This window comes from Oncorhynchus keta, chromosome 34 (assembly GCF_023373465.1).
Source record: "Oncorhynchus keta strain PuntledgeMale-10-30-2019 chromosome 34, Oket_V2, whole genome shotgun sequence".
NCBI lineage: Eukaryota > Metazoa > Chordata > Actinopteri > Salmoniformes > Salmonidae > Oncorhynchus > Oncorhynchus keta.
This window is the reverse complement of record NC_068454.1, coordinates 31,977,200-31,996,256: the sequence shown is the minus strand read 5'-3', so window position 1 is coordinate 31,996,256 and position 19,057 is coordinate 31,977,200. Positions and strand designations below refer to the sequence as shown.

General features: G+C 42.7%; 1 protein-coding gene across 1 annotated transcript in view; it reads left to right on the top strand.

Annotated features, from left to right (window-relative positions):
• Window positions 1–18,271: 18,271 nt before the first annotated feature.
• Window positions 18,272–19,057, top strand: part of LOC118366657 (DNA-binding protein SATB2-like) — an 82,333-nt gene continuing 81,547 nt past the window's right edge. Inside the window, 1 exon segment of the mRNA XM_052493693.1 lies at window positions 18,272–18,993. The gene's annotated coding sequence lies outside the window, so the exon portion shown is untranslated.

Here is a 19,057-nt window from a genome sequence, read left to right as displayed (position 1 = left end):
CAGCTACATACATATATAAGCCTGAAACCCAGATGAATGGCACTGTCTATGTTCATTGTTTTAGATAGTTACCACCTTTCCTATTCATTTAGGAATGTGGATTGACAAACATTGATTTTGGAATGGTGAACTACCCCTCTGAGGCACAAGAGGGGAGCATTGCCTCTGATGGGCTGACCTACCGCCCCTGGACCTGTCAGTCCAACCACTACAGTGAGTTGGTGCAGATAAGCGCAGGGATCACACTTGACATTACTGAGAGTAATGACTCTCTAAGTGTAGCCCCGGGGTTAAGAGGAGCGCATGCTATGATGTCTAATTGCACAATCCACGATCCAGGGAAGCGGAGAGCAGAGGCAGTGGCTGTGTTGACCTGTAGTGACTCAGCTAATGGAGCCTGATCCTGTGAGGGACTGGGGTTTAGTAGGATGTGTTTGTTCATTGGGCTGGGATTTAAGAGTGTGGAGGATATTGGTCCAGAATGGTAGAAATAGTCACCAAAAATGATGACATGCACTAAATGTCTGAACTTTTTGGAATTCCTCTTTATTTTCACTTTGAACACCCTGGGAGAGATTTACTAGTCTTTATTTCAGAGGGAATAGAAACAAAATAAATAACGCTTGAAATGTTTCACACAGCCTTGTTTTTGTATCTTCATTCCCTTCTTTAAATAACAAGTGCAGAAGTTGTACTGGTGCAAACATTTAGAACATCTGTTTGTCTTAATATGGAATCCATTGTCACAGGGAACGTTTCTGACTTATTAGGCCTGGAAAAGAAGCACCCACCCCCCCAATCCCACCTACACACAGAGCAATAGCAGGGATGAGCTCAGCAACAGACGTTTCATCTGTGCGGATGTCAATGCCGCACCAACATGTGTCTCGGATGGGGGGGAATGAAGAAGAGGAAAAAAGGGCACCCGAAAAAGAAATGGTGACGGACAAAGCCTACAATTTGTGGGACCTAAAGCATAAAGCAAACAAAAGGCAGCTTTTGTAAGGAATAATGCATGTCAGCCGTGTCCTCTGCTCTTCCCACTGTAGCTTTGAACACGGCTGGGGACGGCCGTAGCTTCACTGTGTTTGTCGTGTTGCTATATAAAAGCCAGTCACCTCAAAGGGAAAAACCTCAACTATTCAACAGTGAATTGTGGGGCTGTAATTATGGGAAATGCGGGCAGGAAAAGTGGCTTTAGGTTTTTTACATTCAGCGACTAAGCACTTCTGATACTGAAGGAAGAGCTGCTGTTTATCGAAATGCTTTGGGCTAAACATAGTCAGCTGTCATTATGTACAGTATCTTTGCAGTGCTTGACTTGGTCAGGAGCTCACCGGAACTGAGTACCGGCACCTCAAATGTTCTACTGCTTCAGCTCCTGTTCCTCTTATAGAATATTAGATCGAAAGTATTGCGGAGCTCCTGCACCTAAATATAAACAGTCAAGGCAGCCAAAATGAGTAGCAGAACCTATTTCAGTCAAGTACTGTAACTTTGTCTATCCTTCCAATCCCCCCTCAAACATTTATTTATTTCTGTCACAATTTTGTAGTCTAATGACCCATTTATTCCTTTGAAGGGACCGTTGCTGGGTCTCTCTCCCAGTCTCCCCACATCCTCAGGAAAGCGTAGCAACTACCAAGGCAGCGGAGAGGAGGCAGTCTCTCTAGGGCCTGTAGAGGATAAACAGTGGAATGGACCACCTATCTGGATGAAATAGCATTGGTAGTGCTATTTGGGATCCTTGGGATGTCCTTTACCTTAACCCCTACCATAACCCTTGCCTAACCTTAACCCTTAACTTAACCATTTTAAATGTAAACTTCAATGGGATAGGGATGTCCTAAGGATCGCAGATCGCAAGGAATCCCTTTCTTAGGCATAATCACTCAAATGATCAAACTGAATTAATTTAACTGTACGGTTTTGCACTCAGCCGATACATAGCCTGTCTTCTTCCCTCAACTTTTACCCATCACTATCAAGGGTTTGAAGGCTTTGTGGATTCAGATTCCCTCCAGGACACTTCTAAACATCAGGCAGGACCCGGGGCCCGGTCCATATGAATGGGGCCATATTAGATCATTTTTTGAAACTGTATACTATATGTGCATATGAAATGCTGTGAATATATATATTAGTGTGGGCCATGAGGGTGCTGGGTCAAAGCAGTCTTTGTTAGGGAGCTAGCTAGTGGAGGGAGCCTCTCTCTGGGTCCTTGGCTCGGCGGTGCCCGGCCCTGTGGTGGCAGATCATAGTTAATACTGTGCGGTGGGCTGTCAGAGACACTTAGACTGACGCTGGACAGGCAGGGGCCTCAAACAGAGCCTCTCCTCTGCATGGCCTGTGGATGAAGGCAGGAGCACCCAGGCATGGGAGCAGAGAGATCAACCTGGCCTGGGGTGAGACGGAGGAACAAGAACCATGGTCAAGAAATGGAGATGGAGAGACCTATACAAATTGATCTTTAATATATGTAACTGTGTGTGTGTGTGTGTGTGTGTGTGTGTGTGTGTGTGTGTGTGTGTGTGTGTGTGTGTGTGTGTGTGTGTGTGTGTGTGTGTGTGTGTGTGTGTGTGTGTGTGTGTGTGTGTGTGTGTGTGTGTGTGTGTGTGTGTGTGTGTTGGAGTGGTTGAAGTTGTTGGTGGACAGTTGGCTGTGGCTGTATATTGTTTGGCCCGGCTATCCATTTTGGCCTGCCTATAACTTCCTATTCATTAAAAAAGACCATTACGCATTTAACCATGTAATGTTGCCTAAACATTCTGAATGAACCCGCAAGTTTTTAAAAAATCTGTGATTGATTGAATAGCGGGCCTGTGTTGTGCCCTGTTGTTTCCACAGCCCTTTCATTGCCATAGCACTTTAGCCGCTCTTGTCAACAATGACTAACCTGCAATCTGGCATTAGATCAGACGCTATTAGGGAGGAATATTATGACTGGGTAAACAGGGATGAGATGGGGACTTTGAGTCATCGGCGGAACATGCCGATTCTTCCGTCACTGCCTGTCCTGTTGAACTGGAAATAAAACCCATTCCAAGATGAGACCTTCTTCATTGGACCAAGCGGTCCTTTGAAATCCTCCTCTTCCAAAGTACATGCATGATGCTTTATCAGAAAGCAGCAGATAACAACTAATTATAGATCCTGCCTGCTCTGCAGTCAGATGGGCTGAAATGGTTGTGGTGTTTAATTGTCCACCCAACCACTCACATGACATATGGTTCAGTGGAGGAAACAGAAAGCTCTGTTTGTCTTAAGGATCCTCGCCCTGAAGGTAAATATACCTATCTCTGATTCCAAATTAAGACAAGAGAAGCAAAACTTGATCTGCAAGTAGAGGTGATGCTCCAATATATCAATTACTGTACATCTATAAATAATAAACTGCAAGTTAATCTCATCTCCATCGTGTGTGAGGTACAGCCGGTGTTTGAATATTCATGATAATAAAGATGTCTCTGAAATTAAAACTCAATTAGATACCGTAGTGTCAAACCAACCAGACACTAAGTGGATGGTAGATGCGGACGTTAAGTGGGATGACGCAAGGCGCACCTTTTCCCTTAAACACACACGTATCTTATTGATATAGTGGTTTGACCTGGTGAAAGACTTTGCCTGATAGTTCAGTGTACCTGGCGTCTCTGGCACTCTGTTTACATCGTCACTTCCTGCTCCCAATCCCCACGTCTGCTTAGCCTTCATTACCGTGCCAGTTCCCCCTCACCTACACCCTGTGTGTGTGCGACCCTTCCGCCCACGCTCCCGCCTCCCTCCCTCCCGCCTCCCTCCCGCCTCCCTGGCTGTGAGGGAGACGATCAGGGTATTGGGGCTCCTATTACAGCCTCCCAGGGGCTTTGAGTGAATGGCTCCCTCAAGGGGCTTCTATTGCAGCATTCTAGGGGCATGGGTGAAGGGGCTGCTCCCTCAAGGCTCCCCTCAGATTAAGGGCTAATCAGTTAGTCTCAGACCAGGGCTTTCAGGCAGACCACCAAGCCAGCAGCCACAAACCAAACTGACTGCAGTCGTAGCCCCAATCCACCTCCCTTGCCGCAGCCCACCATACAAAACAAAACTGGTTTGGCCTTGTCCTTGGCAGGACCTTCTCTCCCCCCCGCCTTCCCTGCTGCCTCCCCCGTTTCTCCTCTACATGCACTCTCTCACAGCACACAGTCACACAGAGAGAAACCAGGTGCCACATCAGTTTAAAAAAAGTGTTTGGCTGCTTTCTTTCTCTTACCTTTGGGCTATCGTTTCCCACTCCTCTCTCTCTCTCTCTCTCTCTCTCTCTCTCTCTCTCTCTCTCTCCTCTCTCTCTCTCTCCGCTCTCTCTCTCTCTCTCTCTCTCCTATCACTCTCTCTCTCTCTCTCTCTCTCTCTCTCTCTCTCTCTCTCTCTCTCTCTCTCTCTCTCTCTCCGCTCTCTCTCTCCTCTCTCTCTCTCCTATCACTCTCTCTCCTCCCTCTCTCTCTCTCCTCTCTCTCTCCTCTCTCTCTCTCTCTCTCTCTCTCTCTCTCTCTCTCTCTCTCTCTCTCTCTCTCTCTCTCTCTCTCTCTCTCTGACTCAGACCCCCGACGTCTCACCCCAAAGCCTCCCTCTATTTGACTGAGTGGGGTTAGGTTCTTGATCCTCTCTGGAGAGGCTGTGGGGTCAGACAATAATAAGGCAAACAAATGTGAAGTGTGGTTCATTTCGTTGGGAAGCAGATGTACTGGTGATTGTCTACAGACTCATTTTCATTTTTTTTTCTTCTAGTCTGTAATGGAACAAGAGCGGGGATATTGTTCTGTGTAATCAAAAGGATTGCCCCTTGACTTCAACTGAACTTTTTGGAGAATGTACTGTGTTGGTAACAAACCACTGGGCATACACTGGTTGAATCAACGTTGTTTCCATGTTATTTCAATGAAATTACGTTGAACCAACGTGGAATAGAAGTTGAATTGTTGTCTGTGCCCAGAAGGAAATGAAGGTTACGCTTTTCTTTAGTATAATATGTAATAGTATAGTAATTTAGTATAATATGTATTTTAATTAATTACTCATTAGTTTCATTCACTGAAATGGAAATCATTGTTCAGCAAATCTGTTGAATTCTCTGAGGAAAGTAATATAAAGTATTCCATTGTAACCAAATTATTTAGTAAATACCAGTATTGACTGAAACAGGACTGTAAAAGAAATCAGCGTTGCACTTAAAATCTGAATTGATGAATCAGGATTTCACTGACCATTTATCTACATGCATTAAGAATAGGCCGCCCAACTCCTTATGTGAGACTTTGTCATCTCTATATCCCCTCAGCGATACGGAGTTAATCAATGACACATGGGAAGTTGTAACGCGTTCCGATCTGTCTCACCAATTTCTATCTCATCATTTGCGTAGTGAGGGCTTTCCTCACCTCCCTCCATCCGCTCTTCTGTCCATTCCCTGCCAAACCAGTCACTAATGCTTCTGTTGCTTTCCAAGGGGCTCCATTGCTCATGTATTACTCAGTCAGGATTGTCATTTGATTCAATTTGGCAAACCTCTTTTGACCCTTTTCTCTCTGCTTCTGCCTGTCTCTCTGTCTCTCTTCCCTTCCATTGTGTCCCCCTCCCTCTCTCTTTCTTCCTCTGCTCCTTCACTCACTTTCTCTCTCTCTCTCTCTAACACACACACACAATAGGCGAAGCCATCGATGACGTCACCCCATTGTTTCCTATGAGAATGCTCAGTGGTACATTTGATGATCCGGAAGTGTCATTTCAGAGTGTCACCATCTTGCTACATTGAGGAGTTTTTGGGAACATTGCATGCGCAGTTTGAGCTACTCTAGGAAGTGACGTTGCAGGCTAGCTCAGTGCTGCCCCCTCTCATGGAGTACATCAAGTTGGAGGCCGGCGAGGTACTGCAGGCTGCCATTAGCAACTAAATTATCCCTTTAACTTTGTCTGTGTGTGTAAAGTAATTGTTTCCAGGACATACATTACCAGTCAAGAGTTTAGACACACCTACTCATTCAAGGGTTTTTCTTTATATTTTCTACATTGTAGAATTTTTTATTTAACCAGGCAAGTCAGTTAAGAACAAATTCTTATTTTCAATGACGGCCTAGGAACAGTGGGTTAACTGCCTGTTCAGGGGCAGAATGACACATTTGTACCTTGTCATCTCGGGGATTTGAACTTGTAACCTTTCAGTTACTAGTCCACTGCTCAAACCACTAGGCTAAACTGCCACCCCAGAATAATAGTGAAGACATCAAAACTATGGAATAACACATATGGAATCATGTAGGAAACCAAAAAATGTTAAACAAATCTAAATATATTTTAGATTTCATAAGCTACAAAGTAGCCACCCTTTGCATTTATGACAGCTTTGTACACTCTTGGCATTCTCTCAACCAGCTTCACCTGAAATGCTTTTCCAACAGTCTTGAAGGAGTTCCCACATATGCTGAGCACTTGTTTGCTGCTTTTCCTTCACTCTGCGGTCCAACTCATCACAAACCATCTCAATTGGGTTGAGGTCGGGTGATTGTGTAGGCCAGCAAAGCATCCCCACACCATCACACCTCTTCCTCCATGCTTTATGGTGGGAACCTTATCCGTTCACCTACTCTGCGTCTCACAAAGACAGGCTGCAATTTCTGAGGCTGGGTAACTCTAATGAACTTATCCTCTGCAGCAGAGGTAACTCTGGGTCTTCCTTTCCTGTGGCGGTCCTCATAAGAGCCAATTTCATCATAGCTCTTGATGGTTTTTGCGACTGCACTTGAAGAAACAATCAACGTTTTTGAAATGTTCCATATTGACTGATCTTCATGTCTTAAAGTAATGATGGACTGTATTTTCTCTTTGTTTATTTGAGCTGTTCTTCTCATACTATGAACTTGGTATTTTATCAAATAGGGCTATCTTCTGTATACCACCCCTACCTTGTCACAACACAACTTATTTGCTCAAACGCATTAAGAAGGAAAGAAATTCCACAATGAACTTTTAACAAGGCACACCTGTTAATTTAAATGCATTCCAGGTGACTACCTCATGAAGCTGGTTGAGAGAATGCCATGAGTGTGCAAAGCTGTCATCAAGGCAAAGGATGGCTACTTTGAAGAATCTAAAACATATTTCGATTTGTTTAAACACTTTTTTTGGATACTACCTGATTCCATATGTGTTATTTCATAGTGTTGATGTCTTCACTATTATTCTACAATGTAGAAGATAATACAAACAAAGACAAATCTTTGAATGAGTAGGTGTGTCCAAACATTTGACTGGTACTGTACATCTGGTGAAATAGAAGCAATTATTGGTTCATGATTGTGTTCTGAAAAAAAGATGTACATACACGAATATTGACCTTAAAGAATGCCATTTCCCATTCACTATAATGGTAGGATCATGTTTTCTTCAACTTGAAATCCTCAATGCAAGGGGGCAGTCGTTCTCCCCTGAGTCACACACACGCACACATATCTTTTTCCCCATCACTCCATCCTTTTAGTGAGTACCGTGAGTGATGACATCACTCTCGGTGCCCCTGAAGCCAGGTGATGCTAGAAACATGTCTAGGTTCTACCTTCTACTGGAGGGAGGAGAGGAGGATAGGAGCGGAGGAGGAGAGAGGAATTAGAAGATGAATTAGAAAAAACGTTGCGGATGGACCATAAAGCTTGCATGTGGAGAATGGTTACTGTAGGGGTGAGAGATGGAGTAAAGAGGTGCTAGAGGAGAAGAAGGAACCATGTAGAGGAGGGATTGGAGTGGATGTGGTGGTTGTGAGGGGCTGAGCTCTGATGAATATATCTGGATGTGATTATTATGACAGCAGTTATAAAACCATAAGGCCTGGCCCCACTTCCTGCTCGTGTTGATTTAAACCTCCCAGGCTCATAAATAATGTCTGATTAAGTGGCTGTGCCGCGCTGCGCCAGGTCTCTTAGCCCAATCTGCGTGTGTATCCCACATGGCACACTGTTTCCCTACTTTCAACCAGAACCCTATGTGCTTTTTGTTAAAAGTAGCGCACTGTGTAGGGAATAGGGTACCATTTGGGATGCAGAATGCTTCTGCCTAGCCTGGCCACTACATGGCCCTCAATGTGTTCCATATTAGCAGGACCACGTGGGCTTTTGAAGGATGGATTAATGGGTGGTGGGTGGAGGGGTACTACCAAACCATCAGACTCAAACAGCCCCCACCCTGCTCCATCCTAGAAGGAATGGATACCTCTGACGCACATACAGGTAGACTTATGGTCGTATCCTCTGACTGTAATCAGCATACCTCAGCTGGGTTGACATGATATGGTGTCATACACCTGACAGCTATTCTATAGCCTACCGCAAGTATGCCAGGAAGCAGGATGCTACCACCGTCCCTTTAGTTTTCATCAATGTTATTGAAGGATGTCCTCTTATTGACTGTGTGTGTCACCCCATGGCCTTATGTCCCAATGGGGCTAATGTATACATTGGCCTAATTTCCGTCCAATATCCTCAGGGTCTCTTTTCCCTCCATATTCTAGGATAAAAGGAGCAGCGTGTGGGGAGTATTTGGGCACCTTTCCTCCCTTTAGTGGGATAGTATTCCAGCAGTTTAGATTAGCTGCCATGGGTCCCTTCAACACGTTTGTAAGTGACCCTCCAGCCCCCTCCTCCTGTCTTCACTCTCCTCCTGTGTGCACAGTGACTGAGGGGTGCGGCGGTGGTGTGTGTGTAATGCTGTGTTAACCTGTCCAAGGGCAGCATAACAATAACAAACAGGAGGTTACAGCTCTTCTCTGACCTCTGACCCTGGCCTCTCCTCACCAAGGGATTGATCAGTATCACACTACCACACAGGGACACAGGATCAGCCACAGCACACACACACATGCACATGCACATGCTCACACGCACACATAAACACACAATATGAAATGGTCACTTCACTCCTGTGGAACCGAGTATTTTCTAAATGGTGGAATCGACTACCTCCCCGTGTTGGTGCCTCGGAACCAGGTATCTGCTTTCAATGATTCACCCTTTTTATGTAGCTTTTTGTACTTTAGCAAATCAAAGGGATTTACCTGGGAGATTTGAAGCTTCCTCATTGGTGTCTATCAATCAATGATTGACATCTTTCATGGCAGCAAGCTCCGCCAATGAGGGGATTCACAAACAGAAACTCGACTGCCCGTCACTGCCATTGTCTTACCCACAAGGCAATTCTCATGTCCGTATTTGGAAAGGCACGTCAGATGCATTTGAGACAAAAAAAACTGAGGGACGGCTGAGACAGTGACATGCTGATTGGGACTGGACCATGCAGAGCCAGAAGACCCCAGGGTCTAATCAAATTCATGGTAAGAATACATCAACATCTATTTAGATCAGGTCAACTGGACATCACAACAAAGCCATGTAGAGTGATATATATGCTGAGCCTGACATTTTCCCCCAGAATTCTCATGCATTGTTGAGAGATACTCAGGTGACCTCAGTCAAAGGCCACAATCATTAATGGGTGTGTGCGTGTGTGTATGCGTGCATGCTTGTGAGTGCATTCGTGCATCAGTGTATGTGTTTGATGTTGGACCTGTGTGTTGTTCATTAATTAGAAATGTGTTTGTGGTTCTGTCTCCTGGACTTAGTTAAAGTGGACTTTGATCCCTATTAGTTTGCCTTTGACGACTCAAATGGCTTCAGCATCAGTAGCTATAAACGCCCCCCAGCCCCTCCTCCATTGATGAACAGATAAGATCGCTCTCCCTCTTCCTTATCTCTCTGTTTCTCTCCCCTTTCTCTCTCTCTCTCTTTCCCCCCTCTCCCTCTCTTTTTCTCTCTCCCCTGCCTACCTCCTTGCCCACATGAATCCTTATGCCCATGTTGAAAAATAGGGATATCATTTTCAACGGTATCTGTTTCCATGTCCTTTCAACATATACCTGAGCTTGACGTCTCCTTTCGGGCTTTGGGGTCAGAGCTGACATAGCAGGCAGCATTGGCCACAGACAGACTGACAGGGGTAAATGTGTGACAAGGAGAGGGGGGTTGGAAGTTGTAATCTCTTGGTGCTTTATGTTCCCAATCCCAACCCAAACACCACATACCCTCAAGAACCAGTAAGCCTATCATTTTGCTGATGTGCCTTTGGTCTGGCAGATACTCACTCATTAGTGCCTCCCCTCATTGTTAGTAGGCTTACCCATTATCGACTGCTAACTCATTTCAGAAAATAAAATATCCAGAAAACACCATTCCATAATATATGCAGTAAACTACCTGTTGAGTCCTTCATTGAGCAATAATATGCCAATGGCCAGTTGACCATTGGGAGAATTATTGTCTCCCTGGCTATCTAGCACACCGATATTCCATGATTTCTCCTCTTAATTTGCAGTAAGGGTTTTTGATATATCCCGTGCAATAGGAAGCAAGTGATATGAAGAATTATTGACAATAACGCAACTCTGGCATGCTGTTCTTTTGCAGGACTGTTAATGTATGGACAAATGATTCCTGGCCCAAACATTGGGCGCGTGTTCCAACCCTCATTACTCGACCTCCGCGGTTTTGTTTGTTAAGTGGACCGATCAAATTCGTAAAGCTCAGGAGCCCCTCTCTTTCCCCTCCTCCTTTTTCAAACTCGAATTGATTTTCTTGTTTGGTATGTTTATGTTATCATTTGTAAATCTTACCAGAAGTGGACCGTGAGGCACAAGGGGTAACTCATACACAGTTTAATGAAGTATTTACAGATAATTCCAAATGTCAAATACTTCTGCCCAATGACATAGTGCAGAGTGCTGACTCTAACAACTCTCTTTCTCCCTCCAACTTTTCTTCCTCTGCGTCTTTGGTCAGGCGGATTTTATTTCAGGTAAAAACGTATTCGGAGAAAAGAGGCTGCCAGGTTCATTGCACTTAGCGAAAGGAAAACAATCCTCTTTGTTGCATATCATAGCTCTCAAGGACTGAACTTTGAAACAGGCATAAGAAGATTACTGTTATTCGTGATATACCCAATTTCCATGAAAAGTAAAAATTGAAGTTTGCTCAGGGTTCGTACTAGATTGTTTTCATTGTAGGCCTACTGTAGGGTAAAGTAAAACTGAATCCAGCAGAAGCACAAACCTACCTTTGCTGCTGAAGTTTTTTTATTGTATCCTATCCAAACAGGTCTGTTATAATGGACGTTATGTAGCCTACCGTCTTAGAACCTTTCTGCACAATTGCTAAACCAAAACGAAATCCACAGCAATCGAATATTCTCAAAATAAAACAAAACAATATATTTTTTCTGACTTTCATAATAAAATTATTTTTTAATTGATGACTACATATATATATAAATAAATAAATATATATATATATATATATATATATATATATATATATATAATTATATTTGAATTCAGGAGCTTGCTACTGCTACTACTTTGGTTGATCATGCTCTCTGTGACAGATAGGCCTATTAAGGGTCTAGAGACATTGTCACTGCAGGCTGACAATAAGCTCAGTATTTAAACACATAGATTCCACATATGGGATGTTAACCATATGTATTAAACCACTGTATCTTTCTAGCATACCGTCGTGAGTCGCGTGGAGCGAATGTAAATCCTCCTGACAGCAGCGCTTTAGCGCAGGAGGCGCTTAGTGAGAAATGGTGCTTCCGAGCAATAATGGACTCGGAGTCATGACCTCTGTATGGAAACAATTTGGACTGCGGCTGAAGGTGCGCTCCAACTGCCACTGCGTCTATTAGAATGTTGTTTGAAATATAAATGAATCCTAACCGGCAATGAGATACATCCTTTAAAAACAAGCCATTAGACACGCATCTAGTTCACTCCCAGAAAGTCCCAGAAAGTCGCGGATCACTTGAAGCAGAGTCATTCAAGTGCACTGTAATGTCCACTCATGCGCCAAACGCAAACGTTTGCTTGCATTTGATATTGTCGAGCTGTGCCCTTTATATTTTGGTATATTTCGATAGAAAGTTATCCAAATATACTTTGGTTGAAGACTACATAGGCAACTATTACTGATCTATTATAATTATTTTTGTGGATGGTGTTTGGTGGGCTATAATCGGTGTAGAACAAGATTGGCAATGGATTTGAAGGTCGTGTTTATGAGTTAGGAATTAATTTGACAACAAATCATGTGCAATCATTGGCCCATGTGATGCAAATATTGATGCCAACAATTGAGTGACCTGACCTGCCCATTTCCAATTTGAATCTTATGACATGCCTATTCCCAACTTGAATTGTACATGGCCTAATATATCCTTATGAATTAAGATAGCCTACATTGCACCATTGACGTGGGTTAAGAATCTGGTTTAAGAAATTGGGCTTCTGCTAAATATGTATTTATTTTTGAAAGATGTTGTTTAATTGTCTGTTTTGTACTGTAACGTCAGCCATTCGTTTTGCATTAGTTTCCTTCGTCTCCAATTATAGATGATTTAAGGCATGGTTCATTGAGCAGTTCTATTTTCGTTAAAGCGAGGGTATACCATGCTTAGACCATTTATTTACTCAATACTTAGCCTACATTTTACATGCATTAAATTAACTATTTCGAGGAATTATTGTATTATTATTAATGGCTGTTGTTGTTGTTATTATTATTATTGTTATGCCTCCTCGTTGTTGTGGTCGATGTTATTATTTATATGTTAATTATGTTATTATTATTATTATACACTTATTTGTTCGAATTTAAATTGACCACTTTGCTCTCCATATCACCTCTCAGCAGGGATAATATACTCCTTACAATATCACCATGTTAGAGGAATGTGTGGTCCCAGTTGTAGTTTATACTAAATTACCATGTTGGTGTTTGTGACCGCAGCGAGCAGTGGCCCTCCTGCCGATTTTAATTCGCCAATAAACGTTTCACAGACTCCCTTGGCCTGTGGCTTTGTGCACAGCTCGATTGGCACCCCATGGCCTACTTTGGCCAGTCTATGTCCATTAAATTATTTATCCTTCAGGTTCGAAAAAGCCCATTAAAACCATAGGTTTCTCCTATTGGTTAAAATGATGGAAGTCCACCAGGCATGGGTTAGGTCAGATGTTGTCTTTGTTTATTGGTTATAACTGTAACCTGTAACCTGTACATATACATAAACTGTAAATAGCCACATGTTAAATATAATAATTTATAAATATCACAACAGAAATAGTAGTATTTTATTCGTTTATATGTTAGACAGAAAATTACTATCAGTAGGCCTATTTATTCTTCCACCTCCAGGAAATAGTCGTGTCAGGTATTGGTTTGTGAATAGACAATATCATGTCTTCAATGCAAAAATGATTTCCATGCGCCCTTTATATTTCAACAACGTGTGCAATCCATTATCTTGCTATTCCATAAACCTCCACACAGTCGTGCTATTTCTACATGAAGTGACAGGTTTAACTATCTTGGTGTCTCGCTGTCACTATACACTGAGCAAATGAGATGACCAATGAAAAACATAGGAAGCGTTAGCAGGCTATTTTATAGGCGCATACATTACCTTAATTGCCATTTCGGTTCATTGCAGCGCTATTGTTAACATGTTGCACACACAACACACACACACCAGCTACAGTCATAACGGCGGTACTAATTCGGCATCAGGCTGACATATTCCAGAACCATTCTTCTTTAAGTTATTCTGCTGACTTCTTGAAATGAAATGATATTTGTGCCGGAGGTCTACGTCAAATCACCGGATCATTTCTTATCAAATCCTAGCAGGGACTTCAATGGGAAATAAATAAAAGACTGTTATTCTTATTTGGAGGCTGGAGTGACGCAATGGGCTCAGAGGGGCTTAGAATCAGATGGCATCCAGTGACTGCTCCGTCTCAGTCAGCTCGTCCAGGAGGCTCATTGGAGCCCGGTCCTTCTGTGCATGCAGACCTCCCAGCAAGGCCTCTCCTCTCTCATCCCAATGTGGGTCTATTTGTATTGGCACCCAAGATAAGGCTTTCATTTTACCCTGGGATGTTGTGTGCTCAATTGCCCCAACTGCTTCATATTTACTATCATATTTTACAAAAGCTTTAAGGATATTTCGTCTTGTAAATGATTGAAATGCTTCTTTCTGATTGTTTTCTATTGGGGCTTTTGTCGAGATCAATTTTTCATTGTTTCACGGCATTCTAAAGTTTCCCGCTAGTTTGAGCTCCCTGCTACTACTGCCTCCCTGCCTCTGAGCAGTCTTATACTTTTAGATTCCCAGTTTCCAAGAAATTCAAAATAAATAGAGTGGAGTGAGTGCAGGAGAGACGCAAAGGCAAAGGAGTCCCCAATCAGTGTTCAATTATTTAGAAGAACCAAAACAGCTATGGAATGGCTGCTTTGCACGAGGTGAAATGCACATCAGTTAGCAAAACATTTCGTTGAATAAATACACGGAAGAATATTCACACATAGATCCTATTTCTTCACTTCTTCTCTCCCCACATAGGCCTAGTACTGAAACGAAATGTGTTAGAGAATTGTATTATCCACAGGTTGAATATGCTATCCATTTTATGTTTTAAATGGCTATGAAAATTAGGGATTTAATCATTAGCGACATAATAATGATATACTCATACAGGTCACCGCTCAGTCCAATTATTCTGTATAGGCCTATTTATTTTTATTTATGTGATAAGACCTATGAGAGATTAGTTTAATTAGATAGTTTAGTTGTTAAAATGAAAAATCCTAATCCTCTTTTAACCATTCACCTGTGCCCAAATGCATGCATTATGTATTGCTTTCTTCTTTCTTGAAAAACGTCTGCGAAACAATTCAAACTGTAGGTATTCAGCAGTTATAAAATATGTAGTTATTTAATTTCATCTTTAGGAAAATCCTTGTGATAAATTCGGGTAAGGACCTTTTTACAAGGCAGCTAAGTTTCATGGCAAGCGCCTTTAATGGGGCGGCAGATAGCCTAGAGCGTTGGACTTGTAACCGAAAGGTTGCAAGTTCGAATTCCCGAGCTGACAAGGTAAATATCTGTCGTTCTGCCCCTAAACGGGCAGTTAACCCACTGTTCCTAGGCCGTCATTGATAATAAGAACTTGTTCTTTTACTGACTTGCCTAGTTAAATAAAGGTATTTTTTTTTAAAATAACATAGCACTTAAACGTATCGTTTGATAGGCAGCCTAATACAGTTTTAGTAATATTTAAATATGTTTTTAAGTAAATGATAAATGAAGTCATATTCCGTGTCAGACAAAAATAGGAATTATATTCATAAGAATAGCAGGCTATAAATGATTTATAGGCTATATATCAATAATAATATTTAATGATGATGAAGATAAAAGATCACATTCTATAGGCTACCAAATAAATTATTTTCGATAACACTTATTTCACTTGTAAGGACATTGCCATTTTGATTGCCTGTTCTTCTAGAGACATTTTAAATGACACGTCTCTATCGTTTAGTGGCGCATAAAGAATATTTCTCCTTGTGACAAGAAAATACACACAGATTGCTGCGTAAAGTGACGCTTCGTGCCAAGCCTTCGCTTTTTGTCCATTTAATTAAACAGCTCGTTTTGACATATAAATGAAGATTACCTCTAATTTTCTATTTGAAATGGGAACATTTTTAGGTTAAGTTAAAACCATTGGTCTAACAAATTACATATTTTCCGAGGTCACGTCGGCCACAGTGTAGCTTTAGGACTTTTAAAACTCTGCCGGTTCTTTATATAAACTGAGGTCGAGCATTTCGCGCCCCAAAATGTTCTCACTGCAGAAAAAAAGTATTTTAAAGATCACTTCAGAAAATGGAGCAGGGGTTTAGCGCACTGTGTTAAATGTTTTAATTATACCATCCCCTTACCATTTGCAACCCCCAACTCGTTAACACACACACACACACACACACACACACACACACACACACACACACACACACACACACACACACACACACACACACACACACACACACACACACACACACACACACACACACACACACACACACACACACACACACACACATACACACAAACACATACACACGTCATATATCCAACCAACACAAACACATAGGATAAGGAGAGGGAGATGGCATGTGTTCATATGCCTGCCCCCAAAGACACGTTGATAAATTGGTCTATAATACTTTTACAAATCAATGATTAAGTTGGCAATTGTCTGGACAAAAGTTATACATTCATTCAAATGTTATTAGTTCCCAGAAGTTTTTTGATGAAACTTTACGCACAGACCAGACAGTGTTCTCTCGCCCACGCACTGCTACATCATCGTCATTAACATATTTAATATTATTGACGAATGAGCTACGCGCCTCGTCTGGTGTTTCACCACTATCCCTCCACGCACCCCAGCGCTCATCTCGTGTATTCTGCACGGAGAACACTGCGATCAGCAGAACGGTTCCAGAACTGCCAACTGTCGACGTTCGCGACCTTCATTTGAGTGCTACAAACAAGGTAAGCTTCTGCGGACCCACTCATATCCAGTTTACTTGTAATTATATTGAATTGGACAATTTAGAGTTTTATGGATGTGACTTAGGGAGAGGGGTTGGCAAAGGATGTTAACAATGTGAGTTAGTTGGCAAAGATAACACTGTAACCACAAACGACATGATTCCAAGTTGCCATCTCTGGCACTTTAAATCATTTTTTAGCCCAGCTACCAGTCTCTACCAGCCCTCCGCTGCTGCTGATCAGTCTTGCGTTCATTCGGAGACGATAATTGGATCAGTTTTGTCTGACCTTTACGTGATGATGTTTTGACGTCATTGGGCCGCCACTTAAAAAACGAATGTGACCCAAGCGTTTTCACAATATTTCTAATCTCCAGAGACTGTCTAATCGATTCCTTAAATCAAAACGCCAATTGTTATTTCATGCATTACGAAACACTGCAAAATGTAATAGGATGACCAAAAGTAGCGTTTGGGACTGCATTAAATATTGCTGCATGCGTCACTGTATCTCCTATTGCCCCGTATTGCCCCCCTCTCTCTCTTTCTTTCTGAGACTGACTGGCTTGCAGTCACGCACGTGGACCCTCCGGAACTCTCTCGAGCCTGTAGACTCAGTTATCAAGTAGGCTAAGCTTTGCATCTCGAAGACATTAGTAGCATCATTGTGGCTGGTCCTCACATGTACTGGCATTCCGAGGTTTTTTTGCGACAGTTGCAGCTAAATGGACATTACCCTGGCCTCTAGACTCCCTTTAGCATTCACATGCAGTGTGAAATCTTTTGCAAATGTTTCGAAGTTTTGACTGTGTTGATAAAAACAAAAAAATACAGGTATTTTTTATTTATTTTGCATGCATACTCCTTCAGCCTACACATTACATCATTCTTTAAAACCATTACTTATAAGCCTAATATCCAATTTATTCCGAGGGATTGGAGTCTTGCAATGACACCGAAAGTAAAGGCGCAGCTAAGTGTGCCCTTCCATATTGCCACCGTGCCAACTGATATGCTTACGTTTTCACCTACCATCACACAATGTGGTATCGAAAGTGACCTTAGGCCACAACGAAAGTGGAAACGAGCTCATCAAATATTTAGGACAGACAGTTTTGTGTGGCCCTCTCCTTGGTTTACTGCAGTCACGACGACCTGGGGAGAGCCGTTCATTCGTTAGACCGTTTGGCCTCGTTATTTATTAAAAGCCGGTGACATCTGTCGATAAAGAATGTAGTTTATTATGCAATGATTTCCCATGACAGCGCACTCCTGCTGTATTTACACGAGATATTAATAAAACAGACAGGCAAAGACAGACAGAGACAGGGACGGCTACAATATATGCACGTTTATTAGACTACTGATGTCTTTGCTGAGCATGGAATTAAATCTATAGGCCTTTCTGTTTCATCTGCATTCCTGATAGGATAACTATTTATTGTTAAATAGGGTATTATTCAGTAATAACAACTTGTATCTGGCACAACAGCATATGTCCTGATTTAAATAGTAAAATGTATTTTAAAAACTCTTCATATAAAAGTTAACCTACTGACAAAGGCACACATTGTATCCGAAATCAAATATGTGGGAATAGCGATGGCGCACAGTCTCACATCCAAATCAAATATTTGAAAGGCAAAAAAAAAACAAGTCAGTGCAGAATATTAGAGTTTGCAGCGAGACACGAAATGCTCATGCTGAGGAATAGGCCAAATGACTTTTGACGCCCCTCCCCTCTCCCCCGCGCTTGCTTTCTTCTTTCTCCACCCCTCTCGCCTCCCTCTTTTGTGAACCCGCTGTCAGTTAGCGCGCCCGTTGGCACCGGAAAGATTGAAAGTGACACGCAGATTGTTTTGCGCGAAATTGTGACTGTTCTATCGAGATGTCTTCAGTTAACACCTTCTCTTTGTCGCAGACATTTTGATTTCGGTCTGTTTTGCTTGAGCGACTTGGTTGTTTTGCCTGTTGTTCACCGGAACATTTTCCTTATGATGCGTTTTGCGTTTTCCTTGTTCCCGCTGGTGAAGAAACCACGACTTCAGAAGAGGACCGATTTGTGGCTCGGCCGTGTCTAACCGGGGACGACAGGCCACAACGTGCGATCAAACGACTCCAACTGGCCGGTTGACAAGTTTATCTGCGCCGCGAGACGCAGCGGCTCGAACTCCAGCAAGATCCCCGCGCACTCAGCAAGCAAACCTCGACGCACTGGTCTCGAGCGAAAGAGACACTCACTCTCTCTCTCTTTCTCTCTCTCTCTCTCTCTGAGGCGAACACCACTCTCACACAGACAATAAACCAACGCACATTGTCTACCTTTGTCTCCCATCTCTCTCATTTCTCTCGGACTCGCTCACATCCAGCGCTTGGGGCACGAAGTTGTGTCCACCAGCACAGACTCCAGCGGATCTCTGCCGGTCGTGGACCCGACGCAGCCCAGCCCTGGATTCAATCATTTTAATCAATGGACAGAGCCTCCTCAACGGCCAGCAGAGGTACAGACACCCCATAAACAGTAAGTACTAGTCAGGGGTGTTCCGTAATGACTAACCTGACCGTTTCCATCGATTTCCCATTCA